The sequence below is a fragment of the Urocitellus parryii genome, chromosome 13, assembly GCF_045843805.1.
Source record: "Urocitellus parryii isolate mUroPar1 chromosome 13, mUroPar1.hap1, whole genome shotgun sequence".
In the NCBI taxonomy this organism is placed as follows: Eukaryota; Metazoa; Chordata; class Mammalia; order Rodentia; family Sciuridae; genus Urocitellus; species Urocitellus parryii.
The window spans coordinates 67,748,101-67,771,295 of NC_135543.1; positions in this window are offsets into that span (position 1 = coordinate 67,748,101).

A 23,195-nucleotide genomic window follows, 5' to 3' on the forward strand; every position below is an offset into this window, starting at 1 on the left:
TAGTCTCCAAAGGCCTCAACATCACTTGGAGGTTCCACATCCCATACTGACCCCAATCCTTGGGAAAGGTTGAGAGGACTAATGGCATTCTCAAGGATCATCTCACTAAACTTTCTATTGATCTCAGGCTCTCCTGGCCCAATCTACTGCTGTTGGCCCTCACCTGAATTCGGGCATCCCCGAAAGACCCCTCAGGCCTTAGCCCCATTTGAGCTACTCTATGGGTACCCCCTCTTTTTAAATATTTATTTTTTAGACAAAGGGGAATGAACATAATACTTTTATTTATTTATTTTTATGTGGTGCTGAGGATAGAACCCAGGGCCTCACATGTGCTAGGCAAGTACTCTACCACTGAGGCACAACCTCAGCCCTGGGAACCCTTTCTTAATCAACCAAAGCTTTGCAGTCACTCCTCCTCCCCTTGTGTCATATTTGCCTTATCTCACACTTCTACACAAGCTCCTAAGGGAACACGCAGACCAGTGCCTTCCTGTGCCATCCATTGCCTCAATCCCAGCACAACCACAAACTGAATTGGACACTCTTCAACTGGGTGACACAGTCTCACTTTGGGAACTGCATCCTCAATCATTGGAACCTCACTGGATGGGATCCCATACATTCATACTTACTACCTCAATGGTGGCCAAGCTTTTGGGCCACTCCCCCTGGTACCATGTCTCCTGCCTTAAAAAGGTGTCTGTCCCAAATTCCAGTCCTGGGCTTCCACCACACTGGGGCCCACCAAACTCAAGATTTCTCAACAATCCTCATCTTCTTTTACTAATCATTAATCTCTCTCAAGCTTCTATCTCAACCCATAGATGGTGCTTTTACATCCAAGCAACATGGCACCAGGATGGCACCACTCACTCTTAGTTTATGGGTCAAGGCGATAGTGTTTCCACTGGGTGCAATCAGGCGGTCACCCTTAACATTACTGGATTCAACCAAGCCACCTTGTCCCACCTGTGTGCAGCAATGCTATGCTTCATATCAGACCAAACTGAGAAATCATGTAAGCACTGTCCTAACACCTATGGCGGGTACCCTTGTAATTCATGCAAGAAATGCATCCTAGATAAGCCTTGCTATGAGAAACAAGCATACATCAAATTAACTACTTGGGACCCATGGGACCCAAAATGGGCTTCCAGTGTTGATAGTAAATTTTATTCTTGGGGTTGTGCCAAGCTCCCCTCAGCCTCTATCAGAATCTGGAGAATTTATGTACATGTTTTCCCTCAAATTCACATAACCACCCAAGAGCAAGAGAAAGAACTCCAACACTAGCTAGATGCAGTTGCCCATCCTAAAGCTGACTCTTTCTCATGGATGGCCCTAGTACATCAGAGCCTTTAGCTTCTCAATTTATCCAAAGTTAATAACATTTCAGACTGTTTCCTCTGTGCAGGTTTAAATTGTGCTCCTTTAATTGTGATTTCCATTGACCTTCCTCTCAATACCTCAATCATACCCCATGGTTCCCCCTCTCCAGCCTTTGAGAAAGTACCTCTTTTTCATAAAATCAGGAAATTTCCCCTGCTACTACACTGGTTCAGCACCCTGTGACAGATCATTCGAATATCTTCCCCAAACTTTGCTCTGCTGGGTTTTTTTCTGGTACAATGGTACTCTAACAAAAAATCTAAGCCTCAGCATGCCCTTTGCTTTTTGTGTTCCTTCCACCTTGGTCCCTCAATTAATTCTGTACAGTGAGGCTAAATTAAAATTAACATGGCTTGTTACCATCTCCCTTTCCATGGCAAGGTGGACTGTCTTTCTACTAGTATTGGTTGGATTCTCCCTGGCCTCCTCACACACTGCCTCTGGACTCAGGGCAGGAGGACTTGGTTATGCAGTAACCACTACTCAGAAGCTTGAACAACAACTTTGGGAAGTGGTAGAGGCATCAGCCACCTCTCTTGCTTCCCTACAAAGGCAAATAACACCTATTTCCCAAGTTTCATCACAGAACTGTCAAGCCCTAGATCTCCTGACAGCAGACAAAGGAGGAATATGTCAATTCCTGAAACAAGAATGCTGCTACTATATCAATGAAACTAGATTGATTTGAAAAGAATGTCAACACCCTTCATCATTTGGGTGAAAGGCTTAAATAGCAGCAATCAAATGAACCTTGGCCAGGCTGGCTAAACACTACCCTCATTATATGCCTGACTTCCATTCTCACTCCTATATTAGTAATAGGACTTCTATTAATGATTGCTCCCTGCCTCTTCAGGTTCACCCAAAAGCACATGGGTGAAATTGCCAGAGTGACCTATAACCAGATGATCCTACACCCCTATAGTCATCTCCCTATTGAACCGACACCTGAGCCATCCCCTTTTCCCCCAGTGCCCCTAGCCAGCAGGTAGTAGCCAGATGAAATTTGATGCCCTAAATCATAAAAAAGGCCAGGATGTTAAGTTGGTTTGAGGTAGCTAAGGGAACAAAGCACCAGGCAACCCGCGCACATGAAATAACAATCAAGCACTGACAGACAAGAAGTTATGGTGCCTTATAACCACCTGTCAATCAACGGGGTCTCCTGACCAATCCTGGAAGAACATGGATCTCAGCAAGATCCTCTGATCAACCTCAGGAGAACAGGGGACTCTAAAAACCTCCATTTCCCATCCCAAGCCCTCCCTTCCTGCCCTAAGCCCAATAAAATTCCAATCTAGCTGAGCCTGGTTATGATTGTCCTGGACTTGCTCTGTTGGACTGGAGGGTCTTGCCTGGGAGCAAATCTCAATAAAGCCTTGTTTAGCAGCTTTTAATCTGCCTTCTTGTGATCACAGGTGCCTGACTGTTTATTATAGAGAGCCCATTCCTAACTCTAAATCACATTATATATGTTGGGAACCTAATTTTGGATTTGTAAGTAAAGGGTAAGATGTAGCCAGGGTCATATGAAAGGAGATTACAAGTTATGGCCTCTACCCTGCTTCAAGTCTTTCCACAAATATGCATTCTCTGGAGTTCTCTAGGGAACTTCTCCTTTTGAATTCCTCACCTCTGTCCTTTGGCTTCAGTGCAGATGGGGATGTGTGTTTATTTTCAGTGTGGTAGAGTACAATGTTTTTAAACATGAATGGTCATTTGTGAACACTCTAAGGCTTCTTCCTCTTAATGGAGCCCACACAGTCTTACATAACTGCTGGAAGATGAATGCTTCATTTCCCAACTAGAGCTGGGGTTCAGCATGTCACTGACCCAGCTCTCTGGACTTTACAGGATATTAGTTAGGAGAAGGCTGCACTGATGCCTTCTGCAACCTGCCTTCATTACTTCTTCCATATTCCTGTCTATGGAATTGGGAGGCCAGACAATGTGAAGAGCTTTCCTCCTAAGTGAATCTTTCACAGTTCTTTCCCCAGACCTGCCTCTGCAATTTGACCCTTCTCTAGGAAGATAACTCAGGAGAGAAGGAATATTCCTGATAACCAGTGATGAGATGAGTCCTGAAATTCTTTTCTAGCTTTTTCTGGAAGGACCCTTTGCCCTTTCTCAACTTGGAGGCTGCCTTCTTGGTTTTAGGCAATGCCTATCCCTAATCTTGGCGGTATGACCCATCTTATCTGGAGCTTTGTCTCCAACTTGTTTGCTCCATTCACTGCCACAGTCTGGCTGGGCACAATTCACAAACCACTTGTCAAGCAGAAACAAACTTTATTTTTAGAGCACACACGCGGCACCACATGAGCTCTTCAGGAATTCCCTCAGAGCTCAACTGCCACCACTGGGTTCCCACGAGCCTCTCAACCCCCCACTCCTCCTGCTCTTGAGGCCGATTGGCTGGGTCGCATGGGTGGAGCCAAAAGAGTCCCCCAATGAGCAGCTCCGTGGTCTGAAAGGGTGGGGAAACAGCCCAATGAGCATCACATCAGAGGAGCCAATCAGCTGGAAGTTTGCTGGGGCCACTTTGGCTGTGGCTCTCAACATCTCCCCCTCTCTGTTTAATTAAACAACAAGCATGTGGCTTAGGGACCGTGCCTGCCTTAGGTTGTCCAATACTACATATGGTCCTTACCTGTCATCAGATGAGCTGACCTCAAGGTTTCAGCCTCCTGTCTTAGGTTGGTACCATTGCAATTGGATCTTACCCATCATTGATTACCGGTCCAGCATACAGCCATACTTGTGGATAGGTCTTTGTACTAGTGGGGGAGTGAGGTTCTTTGCCTTACCTCTGTTGGCCCCTAAATTTTAGCTGAACGACCATCACAAGCAGAAGGGAGGAGGCTACACCAAGCCAATTGACAGCTCCTTTTGGAAAAATTGTACCACCAATGACACCATCAGCAAAAATACCCCGGAACTATCACAAGTCGCTGCACCAACAGATATTTCATAATGCATACAGGTGAGTTCACAATGCATACAAGTGATACATAGTCCAGGCAAGTTCTGCAAGCAGTTCAGTGATAGCTATTGCAGAAGCTGTAGTTTGGTTTTATCTTTGTCTTCACCGGCACTGAGATGAAGATAGGAATTCTGGCAATAGTGGCTAAAGAAAAAAATATGTAACATTCCAGAAGGCACTAAAAGAAAACAATTTTCTGAACAATTTACATTATCCTGAACAGAATTATTAAATATAATGGAAAGGTGAAAGTAAACAATCTGATCTGTTAACCTCCTTTTTTGTTCACATATTAAAACAATCCTCAACAGCTGTTTATCCAATTTAAATTAAATCATTTAAATCATGTGAATAAGAAAAAAATATTTGGATCCATTTTTTTATGAGTGCTTGTCATATATGATATATGGACATACGCACATACAAACATACAACACAAAACACAAGTGTGCACACATAATATAATACATACAACACATAACATAATAGTAAAGGCCTTGTAACTTTTTACAGGTGAAATCTCCATTGCAATGTTTAAAAACTCCATAGTCAAAAAATAGAACTGATCAGCAAAACATTAACCTAGGTCCGTATGAGCTCAAAAAACAAAATAGAACTTCATGATGTGGGAAAGGGCAATAATAAAATAGATACTGAAAAGAAAAACATCCTGGTTTCATTAGCCTTCAGGTGTGGGAGAACCACTGTCGCAGATGTAAGGATAGCCAAACTGGAGCTCTGGATATCAGCTGTTATGGATTTGAGCCAAATCATCTTCTTTTTGGTCTGTAGAAATCGCTTTAGTTAATCTCTCTGGAATCCAAAATGGCTGCTGTTCTCCCTGTGGAAACACACAAACAGAACCCTGACTCCAGACAATCACTGGGTCAGGATCTTTCCATTGTCCTGTTAGAATATCCTTCCGAAGTACCTTGGGCTTATGTACATTTTTTTGGACACATATGCCTTTCCACAGCACTAAGCCCTGATGAATCCAAATTTTAAAAGTTTAGAGTAAAAAGGGTTATTTTAAGTTTATCTTTGGGGGATATATACCCCTTTCCAATTCCCTCTTTTTGCTTTAATAAGTACATTTTAATAGTTTGATGAGCTCTTTCAACTATGTCTTGTCCCTGTGGATTGTATGGGATTCCTGTTATATGAGTAATGCTAAATGATGAGCAAAATTATTTAAAAGAGGTAGAAGTATAGCCAGGACCATTATCTATTTTTAACTGTTTTGGAACGTCTACAGTGGCAAAATTTTGTAAGCAATGAGCTATAATATCTTTAATTTTTTTCTCCGGTATGAAGGGAGCCCATCAAAAATCCAGAAGAAGTATCAACTGTAACATGCAAATATTTTAATTTTCCAAATTCTGGCAAGTGTGTGATGTCCATCTGCCAAATATGGTTAGGTATCAATCCTCTAGGATTGACTCCAAGATTAACTTGTGGTAAAAAGGTCACACAATTTTGACATTGTTTTATTATTTGTCTAGCTTTTCCTTAGTTATTTTAAAAAGCTTTTGTAAAATATTAGCATTGACATGGAACTTTTTATGAAAATGTGTAGCTTCTGTTGAGAGCCACAGCCGAAGGGGCCCCAGCAAACTTCCAGCTGCCAGCAAACTTCCAGCTGCCGGCTGATGATTGGCTCACAGCGGCCCCAGCAACATCTAGCTGATTGGCTCCTCTGTGGTGATGCTCATTGGAGATGCTCATTGAGCTATTTCCCCGCCCTTCAGACTGCCAGCTGATGATTGGCTCACAGCGGCCCCAGCAACATCTAGCTGATTGGCTTCTCTGCAGTGATGCTCATTGGGCTGTTTCCTTGCCCTTTCAGACCACAGAGCTGCTCATTGGGGGACTTTTTTGGCTCTGCCCACGCTACCCAGCCAATTGGCCTCAAGAGCAGGAGGATTGTGGGAGTGGGAGAGGCTTGTGTGTTTGTGTGAGAGGCTTGTGGGAAGCCAGTGGTGGCAGTTGGGCTCTGAGGGTTTTTCCTGAGGAGCTGTTTTGTTTGGCCTGTGTGGTTCTAAAAGTAAAGTTCGTTTCTTTTGACAAGTGGCTCCTGAATTGTGCCCAGCCAGACTGCGGCATTTGGTGGGCAGCACGGGGAACGACTGGACTGAGGGTAAGTGATAAGGTAAACTGCTCGCCCCTGAGGGCAGGGTGAGAGGATGGGTAGCCATTTTAAGATTCCTCTTTTGTTTTGCTTCACTTTTGTTTTAAGTTGCCTGTCCCTGGAGATGAGTGAGACGGAAGAAAAACCTCTCACATCTGAGGAACAGATAGAGAGAAAGGATGGATGGACATTTCAGGAGGATAGAAAGGCTATAATGATTTTCCAATTTTGTTTCATTCTGTTTCAGTTTTGTTTGGCGTTATCTTCTTGGGTTGTATTATAGTTATAGTAGAAATATTCAAGCAAAAGAGAAGGTCTCTCGAGCTAGTCAGACAGAGGAAAAAATTCAAGTAAAAGAGAAGGCCTCTTGAGCTAGTCAGACAGAGGAAAAAATTCAATTAAAAGAGAAGGTCTCTCGAACTAGTCAGACAGAGGAAAAAATTCAAGTAAAAGAGAAGGTCTCTCAAACTAGTCAGACAGAGGAAAAAATTCAAGTAAAAGAGAAGGCCTCTCAAGCTAGTCAGAGAAAGAAAGTGTAAAGCAGAAAAAGCCATCAGGCAGAAAGTTACAACAGGAGACTGCTACTAACACCTTTCTATCACCAGAGGACATAAGTGTACAACTAACAAGGCCACCTCCATATGCTGGGAGGCCCCCAACCTGCAGTTGATAGTTGGGATCCTGAGACAAGATCTCAAATATTAACATGCCCTGTATTTGAGGCAGGAGGGCAGCGAGTTCACCATGTTTTAAATTTCAAAACAGTGAAGCAGCTAAATGAGGCTGTAACAACCTATGGTCCTCAAGCACCCTTCACTGTAAGCATGGTCGAATCCATTAACAACTTGAACATGATGCCAGCAGATTGGGCTAATATGTGTAAAGCTGTGCTAAATGGAGGACAAAAGCTGTTATGGAAGGTTGCCAATGAGGAATTTTGCAAGGAGATGGCTAGGCAAAATGCAGCAGCTGGTTATCCTCAGAGAAATCTAGATATGTTGTTAGGAAAGGGACCTTATGAGGGTCAGCAGCAACAAATTGCATGTGATCCTGGTGTATATGCACAAATTGCTGTAGATGCAATTAAGGCATGGAAGACTTTACAAGGACATGGAGGTTTACAAGGTCAATTATCTAAGGTAATACAAGGAACTAATGAACCTTATGCTGAATTTGTAGATAGGCTTATTCAAACAGCTACCAGAGTTTTTGGGAATACAGAACAAGCAATGCCATTACTAAAACAACAGGCTTATGAGCAAGCGAATCGTTGGTGCAGAGATATCATTAGACCATGGAAACATGAAGATTTAAACACATATATTAAATTATGTAGAGACATTAATGAACAAGAGCAAGTCGTGGCAGCTGCAGTAAAACAGGCTTTAGATGCCAGAGACATTAATGAACAAGGACAAATTGTGGCAGCTGCAGTAAAACAGGCTTTAGATGCCAGGCCAAGAACATGCTCACAATTGTGAACAAACAGGACATTTTAAAAGGAATTGCCCCATAGGAGGAGGGTTTAACAAAACTAGGTAAAAAAGGAGTAGAATACCGGGTATTTGCCCACGATGCTGTAGAGGAAGACATTGGGCTAATGAATGCCATTCTCAGACCACCATAGAGGGTACTCCATTATCAAAAAACGAACAAGGACCAGGTGTTTATCCATGATATCATGGAGAAAGGCATCGGGCTCTGTTGCCAAAAAATGGACAGGGGGGCCCAATGCTCCGGGGCCCCAAACCACAAATATACGGAGCACTGGAGGAACCCAGCAACATCATCAGGGTAGTGCCCAGGACACATTGTCCATCAGATCCCTCACCAGAAAAACCAGATGGAACGCAGGGTTGGACATCTGCGCCTCTGCCAGAGCAGTACTAACTCCAGAGATGGGAGTTCAAATCATTCCCACAGGGGTAAAAGGACCTCTTCCCAAAGGAACAGTAGGCTTATTATTGGGAAGCAGCTCTTCTACTCTAAAAGGACTTATGATAAGTCCTGGGGTAATTGATCCCGAATATGAAGGTGAAATAAAAATTATAGCCAATTCTCCAAAGGGTATATCAGTAATTTCACCAGGAGATAGAATAGCACAGTTACTAATAATACCCAGCCTACATGATAAATTTTCCAGTCGTACTGTAGAAAGAGGTTCCAAGGGATTAGGCTCCACAGGTGTAGATTGGGCTATGCTTTCTTTAAATTTAGATTCTCGCCCCATGCTAAAACTAAATATTCAAACATGAATTTAATGGGCTACTGGATACAGGTGCAGACCTTAGCATCATCTCTCGTCAAGAATGGCCAAAACATTGGCCAGTACAACAAGCCACTCAAGTGCTTCGAGGCCTAGGAGTGGCGACTAATCCTCATAGAAGTGCAATGGTATTAGATTGGAAGGATCCTGAAGGATGTGAGGGAACTATACAGCCATATGTATTGGATCATCTTCCCGTAAATTTATGGGGACGAGATGTCCTAGATCAATTAGGTTTGACATTAACAAATAACATCAATCAAAATGCACCCACTATTATAGCTAGACAAGGTTTTAGGAAAGGAAAAAGATTAGAAAAACAAGAACAAGGTATAGCAGCACCAATACAAATAGATCAAGGAACAGACAGACATGGGTTGGATTTTCAGAAAGGGCCACTGAGACAATAAAAATTACTTGGAAATCAGAAAGACCAGTATGGGTTCCTCAGTGGCCCCTGACTAAAGAAAAGATACAAGCAGCCCATGACCTTGTCAAACAACAATTAGCGGAGGGACATATACAACCTTCCGTATCTCCCCATAATACTCCCATTTTTGTCATCAAAAAGAAATCTGGTAAATGGAGATTATTGCAAGATTTAAGAGCCATTAATAATGAGATGGTTATTATGGGACCTGCTCAATCAGGGATTCCTCAATTGTCTGCTTTGCCAAAAACCTGGCATGTTTTAGCTATAGATATTAAAGATTGTTTTTTTTTTTGATTCCAATTCATCCCGAGGATAGTCCACGTTTTGCATTTACTATCCCTGCATTAAATCATGAAGGTCCTGACTAGAGATATGAATGGAAAGTACTCCATCAAGGGATGGCTAACAGTCCAACTATGTGTCAAATCTATGTTAACAAAGCAATCCAGCCACTTAGAAATCAAAATCCTGAACTACAAATATTTCACTATATGGATGATGTATTATTAGCACATAAAGATAAAAACACATTGCTGGAATGTTATGCCACACTTACAAACTTATTAAAAAATTATAATCTAGAGATAGAAATAGATAAAGTACAATTAAATTTTCCAATTAATTATTTAGGAGTTCTATTATCCTCAACCATGGTCCATCCACCAAAAATTCAAATACGAGTAGATCAACTCAAATCACTTAACGACTTTCAAAAGTTATTGGGAGACATAAATTGGATAAGGCCTTATCTAGGCATACCAACAGGAGAGTTGGGACCTTTATTTGATATTCTAAAAGGTCCATCAGATCCAAATTCACCCCGCATGTTAACTCCTAAAGCTAGAAAGGCATTAAAAATTATTGAAACATATATGGAAAATATGCATTTAGATAGAATTGATATAAGTTTGCCTTTATTATTTATTGTACTACCAACAAAAAATATTCCTACAGGAGTATTTTGGAAAGAAGATCCATTATTATGGATACATTTATCTTATTCTCCTAACACTATTCTTACTAGGTATCCTGAGGCTGTAGGACAATTAATACTCAAAGGAATAAGAGCAACAAAGGGAGTGTTTGGAATTTCTCCCAATAAAATTATTACTCCATATACTATGGATCAAATTGATGAGTTATCTAATGAGTTAAATACTTGGGCAATAATCATGTGTAAATCTAATGTTTCATTTGATAATCATTTACCATCTAATTCTTTGTTGTCTTTTTGGTCTAAGCATTCTGTAGTTTTTCCAAAAATGACAAGAAAAACACCTATCATGAATGCTCCAAATATATTCACTGATGGGTCAAATAATGGTACAGCAGCAGTAGTTACCCCTGATCAAACTCTTACATTTTTAGTACCCAAACAATCAGCTCAAAAGGTAGAGCTTATTGCAGTATTACAAGTTTTTGTGATGTTTAAAGATTCTATATTTAATTTATTTTCTGATAGTCAATATATAGTTAATGCTATAGTATCCCTTGAAGATGCTGGTAGGATTTCCCCTTCCTCTACTGTTTTCTCTTTGTTTTCCACTATACAAAGTCTAATCTAGGACAGAAAAGATCCATTCTTTATAGGACATATTAGGGCACATACAGGATTGCCTTGAACCCTTAGTTTGGGCAATGATTTAGCAGATAAAACTACACATGACATACATATTTTCTCTACACTAGAAGAAGCTACAAGTTTTCATAAAAGGTTTCATGTTAATGCTAATACTTTACAAAAGTTTTTTAAAATAACTAAGGAACAAGCCAGGCATATAATAAAACAATATCAATATTGTGTGACCTTTTTACCACAAGTTAATCTTGGAGTCAATCCTAGAGGATTGATACCTAACCATATTTGGCATATGGACGTCACACACTTGCCAGAATTTGGAAAATTAAAATATTTGCATGTTACAGTTGATACTTCTTCTGGATTTTTGATGGGCTCCCTTCATGCCGGAGAAAAAACTAAAGATGTTATAGCTCATTGCTTATAAAATTTTGCCACTGTGGGTGTTCCAAAACAATTAAAAACAGATAATGGTCCTGGCTATACTTCTACCTCTTTTAAACAATTTTGCTCCTCATTTGGTATTACTCATATAACAGGAATCCCATACAATCCACAGGGACAAGGCATAGTTGAAAGAGCTCATCAAACTATTAAAACAAAAAGAGGGAATTGGAAAGGGGTATATATTCCCCAAGGATAAACTTAAAATAACCCTTTTTACTCTAAACTTTTAAAATTTGGATTCATCAGGGCTTAGTGCTGCAGAAAGACATATGTATCCAAAAAATGTACATAAGCCTAAGGTACTTTGGAAATATATTCTAACAGGACAATGGAAAGGCCCTGATCCAGTGATTGTCTGGAGTCAGGGTTCTGTTTGTGTGTTTCCACAGGGAGAACAGCAGCCGATTTGGATTCCAGAGAGACTAACTAAAGCAATTTCTACAGACCAAAAAGAAGGTGATTTGACTCAAATCCATAACAGCTGATATCCAGAGCTCCAGCTTGGCTATTCTTACATCTGCGACAGTGATTAACCAGGATGCTTTTTTTCAATATCTATTTTATTATTGCATTTTTCCACATCATAAAGTTCTATTTTATTTTTGAGCTCATACAAACCTAGGTTAATGTTTTTCTGATCAGTTTTATTTTTTGACTATGGAGTTTTTAAACATTGCAATGGAGATTTCACCTAGGTAAAGCTACAAGGCCTTTACTATTGTCTTATGTGTTGTATGTCATGTGTGCATACTTCTGTTTTGTGTCGTATGTCTATATGTGCGTATGTCTATAGATCATATATGAGGTGTGCTCATAAAAAAATGGATCCAAATTTTTTTTTAATTCATGTGATTTTAATGGTTTAATTTAAATTAGGTAAATAGCTGTTAAGGATTGTTTTTAAAGGAGGTTAACAGATCTGTGTGTTTACTTTCACCTTTCCTTTTCATTATATTTAATAATTCTGTTCAGGATAATGTCTCTTTAGCATCATTGCCAGAATTCCCATCTCCATCCCAGTGCCGGTGAAGACTAAGATAAAACCAAACTACAGCTTCTATGATAGCTATCACAGTAAACTGTATAAACTGATGCATCAATGAATATAACTCAACAAGTAATGCTCAATCAAGGACTCGATTTACTTTGGGAGGAAATGGACATATTTATAGACTCCTCTGCTTTAAACTGCTTGCAGAACTTGCCTGGACTATGTATCACTTGTATACATTGTGAACTATCATTTGGTGCAGCGAATTGTGGTAGTGCTGGCATATCTTTGCTGATGGTGTCAACAGTGATGCAGTTTTTCCAAGGAGCTGCCAATTGGCTTGGTGTCGTGGCATTTCTGTATCCTCCTCCCTTCTGCTTGTGATGGTCTAACATTTGGAGTCCAACAGAGGTGAGGCAAAGAACCTCACCCCCCCACTGGCACCAAGGCCAAATTTGGGGTCCAACAGAGGTGAGGCAAAGAACCTCACCCCCCCACTGGTGCATAGGCCTATCCACAAGTATGGCTGTATGCTGGACCAGTAGTCAGTGATGGGTATGATCCAATTGCAGTGGTATCAACCTAAGACAGGAGGCTGACGCCTAGAGGTCAGTTTTTCCCATGATGGGTAAGAACCATATGTTGGATTTGACAACCTACCAGGCACGGTCCTTAAGCCACATTGCTTGTTGTTTAATTAATCAGAAGGGGGGAGATGCTGAGAGCCATTGCCAAGTAGCAATGAAGCAAGGCATGACCCAGGTCATTTGCAGTGACATTGTATGTAAGGTGACGTTGCTCAAGGACCAGGGCAGATCCGGATTTAGGGCAAATCAGGGTTTAGGGCGCTCCTTGGGTTTAGGGTGGTTCCAGGTTTAAGGTGTATCCTGCTGGGAATAGGGCGTATCCTGCTGCCTCCAGGCACCTGCTCCTTGAGTTCCCTTTGAGTTCTCATGGGATTGAGATCGTATTTGGGATGCAGAGCCCAGTGGAAGTGGGGATTTTGCCCAGAACGTGTGTGTAAAGTGCTGGTGACAGTTCGAGAATAAAGAGTTGCTGTTTGAATCTACAAGGTGTGTGGTGGCTCGTAATTTTGTGCCCAGCCAGACTGCAGCAAAGTAAAAACTGACACAATTAAAGAGGAAAAACAGCTCCACATTAATGGTTGGTGATTAATACTCTACCTTCAAGTTATAGTTAGAATAACCAGATGAGACTGATAAGAAAATTTAGAGCATCAATTGCACTATAAACCAGTTACACTTAACTGATATATAAAGAAAACTCCACACATCACAACATTCTTCTAAAGTGCACACTGGACATTATCTAGAATAGACCAGATGTTAAGCCACAAAACAAGTCGTAATAAATTTGAAATGTGGGCTGGATTTGTAGCTTATAGGTAGAACACTTACCTTGTATATGTGAGGCACTGGATTTGATCCTAAACAGCACATAAAAATAAAATAAAGGGATCGTGTCCATGTACAACTAAAAATTATTAAAAATATTTGAAATGACTAAACTCATACAAAGTATATTTGTGGATCATAATGGAATAAAACTAGAAATGATTAACAAGGAAAACTAGAAAATTATTGACTATGTCGAAATTAAATTATTACACTCTTAATGAATAAACAGAAGAAATCAAGAAAAGATGAAATATACCTTGAAATGAATGGAATTGAAAATACAACCCACCAAAACTTATGGAATATAATAAAAATAGTGCTCAGAGAGAAATTTACAGTTAAATTTACATTGAAAATAAAAAAATCTCTCTTGCCCACTTGCCCTCCTGCCCTGTGCCACTGTGGCCCAGAGTTCCAGACATAGAGCCTGCCCACCCTGTGATACTGTGGCCCAGAGTTCTGGAGGCAGAGCCCACCTACAGCCCGGAGTTCTGGGGGAGAGCCAGTGCTCTGGGGTTCCTTATTCACCAAACATGGCTCCACAGCCCAACATCAGGAAACATACAGGTTTGAGGCTGCCACCACTGGGATACCACCACTTCTATCAAGAGATAACAATAAGGACCTGGTAAGACATTACCAAGGTCTCTGTGGCTTGGCTACACCAGAGGTTTCTCTATTGGGTTGCTAACAATTATCCTGTTGCTGAGATAACAGGGAGTCTTGCATGGAGTAGCTTATCTCTTGTTTCTCCTACTAACAGCCAACTTCCTATGATTACCCTCTCACTAGTCATATAATCTAATACCCCCATATTCTCATATTCTACTTCATAAATCTCAGCCAACCCCCAGTTCCCCTTCCTACCATCAGAAACTGTGAACCATTACACAAACTTATTGAGTATATGGTTGAAGATAACCAAACTCATCTGTTTATAGTGAGATACCTGTAAATTTAAAAATAGAAGCTAACTGATATATAGCTGCACATTGGGTACATCAAGTGCTATAATATTGATTTCTACCTTGAAAGTGAGGTTTTGGTAACCTGTAGGCACACTATAAGACAATAGAGCAGAAGGTGTAATACTTCAGATCTACATTGCAAGGCAGGAAGACACATAGACATCATGTAAAACCAAAGGAGGAACATGCCCCAAAGAAACCAAGACACTACAACAATAGGATCCATAGATAGTGAAGTAGGTGAAATGTCAGAGAAGGAGTTCTGAATATAGACAACTATAATGATTTGTGAATTAAAGAACAACCTAAGTGAGCAGATACAGGCAAATTCAGGCGACCATCAATCATACCAACAAAGAGATAAGAGAGCAAATACAGGTTGCAAGAGATTGCTTCAAGAAAGAGAGAATGAAAACAAACAAACAAACAAATTGGTGAAATGAAAGAAACAATAAGCCAATTAAAAAACTCAATAGATGGCATCACTAACAGACTAGACCACTTAGAAGACAGAACCTCAGACATTAAAGAAAAAAAATACAATCTTGAAAATACAGTTGACCTTACAGTGAAGATGGTAAAAAACCATGAACAGAACATCCAAGAATTATAGGATATGATCAAAAGACCAAATTTAACATTTATTGGAATAGCGGAAGGTTCAGAGATTCAAACCAAAGAAATGCACAATCTCTTTAATGAAATAATACCAAAAAATTCCCAACCATGAAGAATCAACTGGAAAATAAAATACAAGAGGCCTATAGGACACCAAATGTACAAAATTACAACAGATCTACACTAAGACACATTATAATAAAATGCCTAGCCTACAGAATAAGAATAGAATTTTAAAGGCCACTACAGAGAAAAATCAGATTACCTATAAGGGAAGACCAATTCGAATCTCAGCAGATTTTTCAACCCAGCTTTAAGCTAGGAGATCCTGGAACAACATACACCAAGCTCTAAAAGGTAATGGATGCCAACCAAGAATCTTATATCCAGCAAAATTAAGCTTCAAATCTGATGATGAAATAAAAACCTTCCAGATAAACAAAAGCTAAAAGAATTTACAGCAAGAAAGCTTGCATTACAGAACATACTTGGCAAAATATTCTATGAGGAGGAAATGAAAAACAACAATGAACATCTGCAAAGAGAAGAACTACAATAAAAGAAAAGCCAACCAAAGGAGAACAAGTCAAGCTAAACACCAAAAATAAACAAAAATGACTGGTAATACAAATCATGTCTCAATAATAACCCTAAATGTTAATGGCTTAAACTCACCAATCAAAAGTCATAGGCTGATAGATTGGAATTTAAAAAGGCCTAACAATATTCTGCCTTCAAGAGACTCATCTCATAGGAAAAGATGCTCACAGACTGAAGGTGAAAGGTTGGGATAAAATATACTATTCACATGGCCTACGTAAGCAAGCAGGGTTTCCATCCTCATATCAAATCAAGTAGACTTCAAGTCAAAATTAGTCAAAAGGGGTATAGATGAACATTTCATACTGCTTAATGGAACCATAAATCAACAAGACATAAGAGTTAAAAAATATATATGCCCCAAACAGTGGAGCATCTATGTTCATTAAAATCAAACTCTTCTCAAGTTCAAGAGTCAAATAGATCACAATACAATAAATTCTGGGTGACATTAACACACCTCTTTCACCACTACATAGATCTAAAAAAAGCAAAAAAACAAAAACAAAAACTAAACAAAGAAACTATAGAACTCAATAATACAATCAATAACTTACACTTAACTGTCATATATAGAGTATATTATCCATCAGTGAGAGAATACATTTTCTTTCTTAGCAGCACGTGGATTTTTTTCTCTAACATAGACCATATGTTATGCCACAAAACAAATCTTCGTAAATACAAAAAGTAGAGATACTACCCTGCATTCTATCAGACCACAATGGAATGAAATTGGAAATCAATGATAAAATAAAAAATAAAAGCTACTCCAACACCTGGAGGCTAAATAATATGTTATTGAATGAACAATTGGTTGCAAAAGATATTAAGGAGGAGATTAAAAAATTCTTAGAGGTAAATGAGAACATCGATACAACATATAAAAGTCTCTGGGACACTATGAAGGCAGTGTTAAGAGGAAAGTTCATTGCATGGAGTTCACTCCTTCAAAGAAGAAAAAGTCAACAAATAAATGACTTCACATGACATCTCAAAGCCCTAGAAAGAGAAGAGCAAATCAATCCCAAAAGCAGTAGGAGACAGGAAATAATTAAAGTCAGAGCTGAAATAAAAATTGAAACACAAGAAACAATTGAAAATAATTTAAAAAATGAAAATTTGGTTCCTTGAAAAAAAATTAAATTGACAGACCCTTAGCCATGTTAATGAAGAGAAGGAGAGAGAAAACTCAAATTACTAACATCTGTGATGAAAAAGGAAATATTATGTGGGACACTACAGAAATACAGAAGATAATTAGAAATTATTTTGAAACTTTATTCTCCAATAAAATAGAAAATATTGAAGGCATTGACAAATTTCTAGAGGCATATAATATGCCTAAACTAAATCAGGATGATATACACAATTTAAACAGATCAATTTCAAGCAAGGAAATAGAGGATGCCATCAGAAGCCTACCAACCAAGAAAATCCCAGGACCAGATGGATACACAACTGAGTTCTACAATACCTTTAAAGAAGAACTAATATCAATACTTCTTAAACTATTTCATTAAATAGGAAAAAGAGGGAACACTTGCAAACACAATCTATGAGGCCAATATCATCCTGATCCAAAACCAGACAAAGACACATCAAAGAAAGAAAACTTCAGACCAATATCTCTAATAAACATAGATGCAAAAATTCTCAATAAGATTCTGGCAATCAAATACAAAAACAAAAAGATAGGGCATCATAATCAAGTAAGGTTCATCCCAGGATTCAAAGTAGGTTCAACATATGGAAATCAATAAATGTAATTCATCACATAAATAGACTCAAAGATAAAAATCATATGATCATCTCAATATATGCTGAGAAAGCTTTTGATAAAATACAGCACCTCTTTATGTTCAAAACACTAGAAAAACTAGGGACAACAGGAACATACCTCAACATTATAAAGATTATCTATGCTGAGCCCCAGGCCAACATCATTCTAAATGGAGAAAAATTGAAAGCATTCCCTCTAAAAACTGGAACAAGACAGGGGTTCCCTCTTTCACCACTTCTATTTAACATAGTTCTTGAATCTCTAGCCAGAACAATTAGACAGATGAAAGAAATTAAAATAATAGGGATAGGAAAAGAAGAATTCAAATGATCACTATTTGCAGATGATATGATTCTATTCCTAGAAGACCCAAAAATTCTACCAGAAATCTCCTAGCACTAATAAATGAATTCAGCAAAGTAGTTGGATTTAAAATCAACACTCATAAATCAAAGGCATTTCTGTACATCAGTGACAAATCCGCTGAAAGTAAAACTAGGAAAACCACCCCATTTACAATAGCCTCAAAAAATACTTGGGAAAAAATTTAATGAAAGATGTGAAAGACTTCTACAATGAAAAATACAAGAAATTAAAGAATACCTTAGAAGATGGAAATATCTATCTCATTCTTGGATATGTAGAATTAATCTCGTTAATATGACCATACTACCAAAAGCACTGTACAGATTCAATGCAATCCCAATCAAAATCCCAGTGGCATTACTTATAGAAATAAAGCAATCATGAAATTCACCTGGAAAAATGAAAGACTCAGAATAGCCAAAGCAATCCTTAGCAAGAAGAGTGAAGCTAGTGGCTTTATTACTCCAAACCTAAAAGTATACTACAAAGCAATAGTAACAAAAACAGCATGGTATTGGCATCATAATAGACCTGTAGACTGATGGCACAGAATAGAGGACACAGAGTCTAACCCACATAACTTCAGTTATCTTATATTAGACAAAGGAGCCAAAAACATACATTGGAGAAAAGATAGCCTCTTAAACAAATGGTGCTGGGAAAACTGGAAATTTACATGTAACAAAATGAAATTAAACCTCTACCTCTCACCATGCACAAAACTCAACACAAAGTGGACCAAGAACCTAGGAATTAAACCACAAACCTTGCACCTAATGGAAGAAAAAGTAGGCCCAAATATCCATGATGTCAAATTAGGCTCCAACTTTCTTAATAAAACTCCTCTAGTGCAAGAATTAAAACCAAGAATCCAAAGTACATGTATGAAGACATGAATTGGTGTGAACATAATTTATATACAAACATAAATATGAAAAATTGTGCTCTATATGTGTAATAAGAATTGTAATGCATTCTACTGTCATGTATTTAAAAAATAAAATCAATTAAAAAACCCAAGAATCCATAAATGGGATGGATTCAAACTAAAAAGCTTCTTGGCAAAAGAAACAATCAGGTGAAGAGAGAGTCTACAGAATGGGAGCAAATTTTTACCACAAGCACATCAGATAGAGCACTAATCTCTAGGATATATAAAACTCTCAAAAACCTTAACACCAAAAATATCAAATAATCCAATCAAATGGGCCAAAGAACTGAACAGGTACTTCTCAGAAGAGGATATACAATCAGTCAACAAATATATGAAAAAATGTTCAACTTTTTTGGCAATTAGAGAAATGTAAATAAAAACTACTCTAAGATTTTATCTCACTCCAGTCAGAATGGCAGTTATCAAGAATACAAACAACAATAAGTGTTGGTGAGGATGTGGGGGAAAAGGCACACTCATACATTGCTGGTGGGACTGCAAATTGATGCAGCCAATCTGGAAAGCAGTATGGAGATTCCTTGGAAAACTTGGAATAGAACCACCACTCGACCCAGCTATGCCACTCCTCGGTTTATACCCCAAAGACTTAAAAACAGCATACTACAGGGACACAGCCATATCAATGTTTATAGCAGCACAATTCACATTAGCTAAATTATGGAACCAACCTAGATGCCCTTCAGTAGATGAATGGATAGGGAAACTTGGTATATATACACACTGGAACATACTCAGCCTTAAAAGAGAATAAAATCATGGCATTTACAGGTAAGTGTATGAAGTTGAAGAATATAACGCTAAGTGAAGCAAGCCAATCCCCAAAAACCAGATACCAAATATTTTCTTTGATATGAGGATCTTGACTCATAACAGTGATTGGCAGGGTGGGGGGCATGGGAGGAATGGAGGAACTTTAGATAGGGCAAAGGGGAGGGAGGGGAAGAAGGGGGTAGGGGGTAGGAATGAGTTAGACATCATTACCCTAGGTTCGTGTATAAGACACGAATGTTGTGAAAATACTTTTTGTACAATCATATAGTGCTCTGTATGTGTAATATGAAATGAATTGCATTCTGCCATCATGTATAACAAATTAGAATAAATAAAAAATAAGAAATCTCTCCAATTACACATTATAGAACTAGAAAATGTATCTGGTTGAAGGAAGGCAATAATACAGATTAAAGCAAAGATAGAATAAACTAGTGAAAAAATAGAGAAAACTAGTGAAACCAAAAGTTGGCTCCTTTAAAATCAACATCCCTTATGAATGATGAACAAATTGACAAATCTTGAGATACACTAACCAAAAATGACCCACATTACTAAACCCAGGAATGAAATTGGTGAAATAACTGTTTAAAGAAAGGATCTGAAGGGAATACCCTGAACAAATAAATGTCTAATAAATTTCCTAATTTCTTACTCAACATGAAATGGACAAATTTCTAGAAACACAGTCTATCAAAACTGATTCAGGAAGAAATATAAATTCTGGCTAGAGCTTTAAATAATAAAGATATTGAATCAGTAATAAAATTCTTCCTTGTCCATTCTCCCAAACATTTAAAGAAGAGTTAACAGGGATTTGCTCAAAACTGTTTGAAGAGAGACCACTTCTTAATCATACTATGAAGATGGCATTACCCTAATAGTAGAGGTCTCAGAAACAAACACTACAAGAAAAGAAAACTACAGGCCAGTGTCCTTTATTACTATCAATACAAAAGTCTTTACTGAAATACTCCTGAAAGTGATTTGATCACTGTTACAGAATTATATATTTACTCCCAGAATGCAAGAATGGTTCAACATGAAAATCAGCAATGTAATGCACCACATCAACGCAAAGATGAATGAAATGGAATGTTCATCTTAATTGATGTAGAAAAACTATCTGAAAAAAATTGAATATTTTTTATGACACAAAAAGATCAAATATAGAAGGAAACACCCTTAACATGAAACATGTGTGAATTAAGAACCCACAGTTAAGAACAGCATTCTTAATGGCAAAAGACTGAGAGCTTTTCTCCCTAATAGACTGAAGACATTAGAGCAGCTTCCCTCTGCCATTATGTTCAGCCTCACCTGGAGCCCCCTGGGGAATGGAGCTGGCTTTATATGGACTGAGACCTCTAAAACCATGAATGACCCTCAAATAAATTTTTTCTCCTTTACAATTGTTCTGGTTGGGTTTCTAAGTCATAGCAGTGTAAAAGCTTTTAGGAGATAAGTAAGTCACAAGTGCAGAGGCTTCACAAACAGGACTAGGGACATTATAAAAGATCTTGAAGGAACAATCTTGTCCCTGTGTTGCCCTTCTGTCCCTTCTACCATGTGAGGGACAGTATTTGTACCCTTTGGAGAACACAGCATCAAGACACCCTATTAGGAGCGGAGGTAGAGACCTTAGCAGACACTCAAACTGCTAGTACCTTTCCTGAGAAATAAACATCTTTTCTTTATAAATTACTTAGTGTCATGCATTTTGTTAGAGCAATATGAATGGACTAAGACTTCCACAAAAATTTGTTAGAGCAATGAATTCAACAAACTAATGACTTTTGCAGGACAGAAAAAAAAACAATGCACAAAAGCCAGTTGTATTTCTGTACATTTCCAATGATCTATATGAACGAAAAAAATTAAGAACTAAAATAACAAAAATACTTGTTCATGGAAACTGTAACATTGCTAAAAATTATAGAAGACTCATATAAATGGAAAGACTTTTCATCTTCATAATTTGGAAGACTTAAATATTGTTATGATGATAGTATTACCCAAGTGATCTGCAGATTTAACTTAGTCATTATCAAAATCCTAAAATTAATATGGAATCTTAATAGGACCTTTCATAGTCAAAACAGTCTTGAAGAAGAATAATAAAGTTGGAGGACTTACAGGGGGTCATTTCAGTAATTACTTCAAAGTTATAATATTCAAAGTGTCATACTGACTTAGGCTACATGAATAGATCAGCAAAAAAGAATTGAGAATCCAGAAAAAAAAACCCTTAAATATAAGGTCAGTTGAGTTTTGACAAGGATGCCAGGACCATTTTATTAGAAAAGCAAAGTTTTTACAAATGGTGCTTGGACAACTGAATATCCATAGCTGAAAAACCATATTAGAGATAGATGAAAAAATTAGAAGCCACAGCAAAGAAATAGGAGATACAAAAAGAATAAGCATATGGAAAATTTAGAGCTGAGAAAGCATTTTAGAAGTAACAAAATGTGTTATTATATATTCATATGTTCATTCTTGTTTCCTGCCACAGTTCCTGGCTTATACTCCTAAGACAAGTCAAATCATAGAAACTCTAATCTTCCCTTTTCTGTCTTGGAGTTGGTCATAAGGAATTTTATGATCTGATAGTATGTCATAAGACCCTCTCATTCCAGAGGGGTCCTGCCCCAAACTCTAGAGGGAGGAATGCTGCACTGAGAGTCTAAGAAGAATCTAAATAGACAGACCTTGCTTGGTTTCCCCACCCACCTAATAGATTAGAAATCATGTCTGTGCAATGAAGTGTCTATAAAGGACCAAAAGCACAGGACTTAGATTATGCACCATTTACTGGAAGATGGCATGCCCAGAGAGGACATGAATGCTCTTCACCCCTTCCTTCAGACTTTGTGCTGTGAATCTCTTCGTCTGTATCCTGTATGATATCTTTCATAAGAAACTGTGGTAAACTTTTACCCCTGAGTTCTATGAGCTGCTCAAGCAATTTAATCAAACTCAGGGAGGGGGTTGTAGAAACCCTGATTGGTAGCTGGTTGTCAATTGAACTGGTAAAACACAGCTTGGGGTATGTGACTGGCATCTAAATTGTGTGTCTAGGAGACAGTCTTAGGACTGTCTGTAGGACCCAACTATCTCCAGATAGTGTCAAAACTGAATTAGAAGACACCCAACTGGTGTCCATTGCTTGTTTGCTTATTTGGTACATGGGACCCCACTACCCACAATCTGGCTTTTGAAGTCTTCTGTTTTGTCATGTGTGAGTAGAGGAGAAACAAGACACTTTTTCCTGATAAAGAAATGAATGAATGAGAAGATAGAACCACATAAATCACTCCATCTAAACAACAGTGAAAGCATAGTGGATAAAAATGAACTCAAGAATTGTGTGACTACCAACAAAAGCTCTAATGTGTTTCTTGAGTTTTGGCGGAAAAGTGAAGCAGGGCAGGGAAAGTACTGGAAGGAAGAATGGCTGAAAATATCCCCAAATAGGCAAGAGGCATATGACCCTA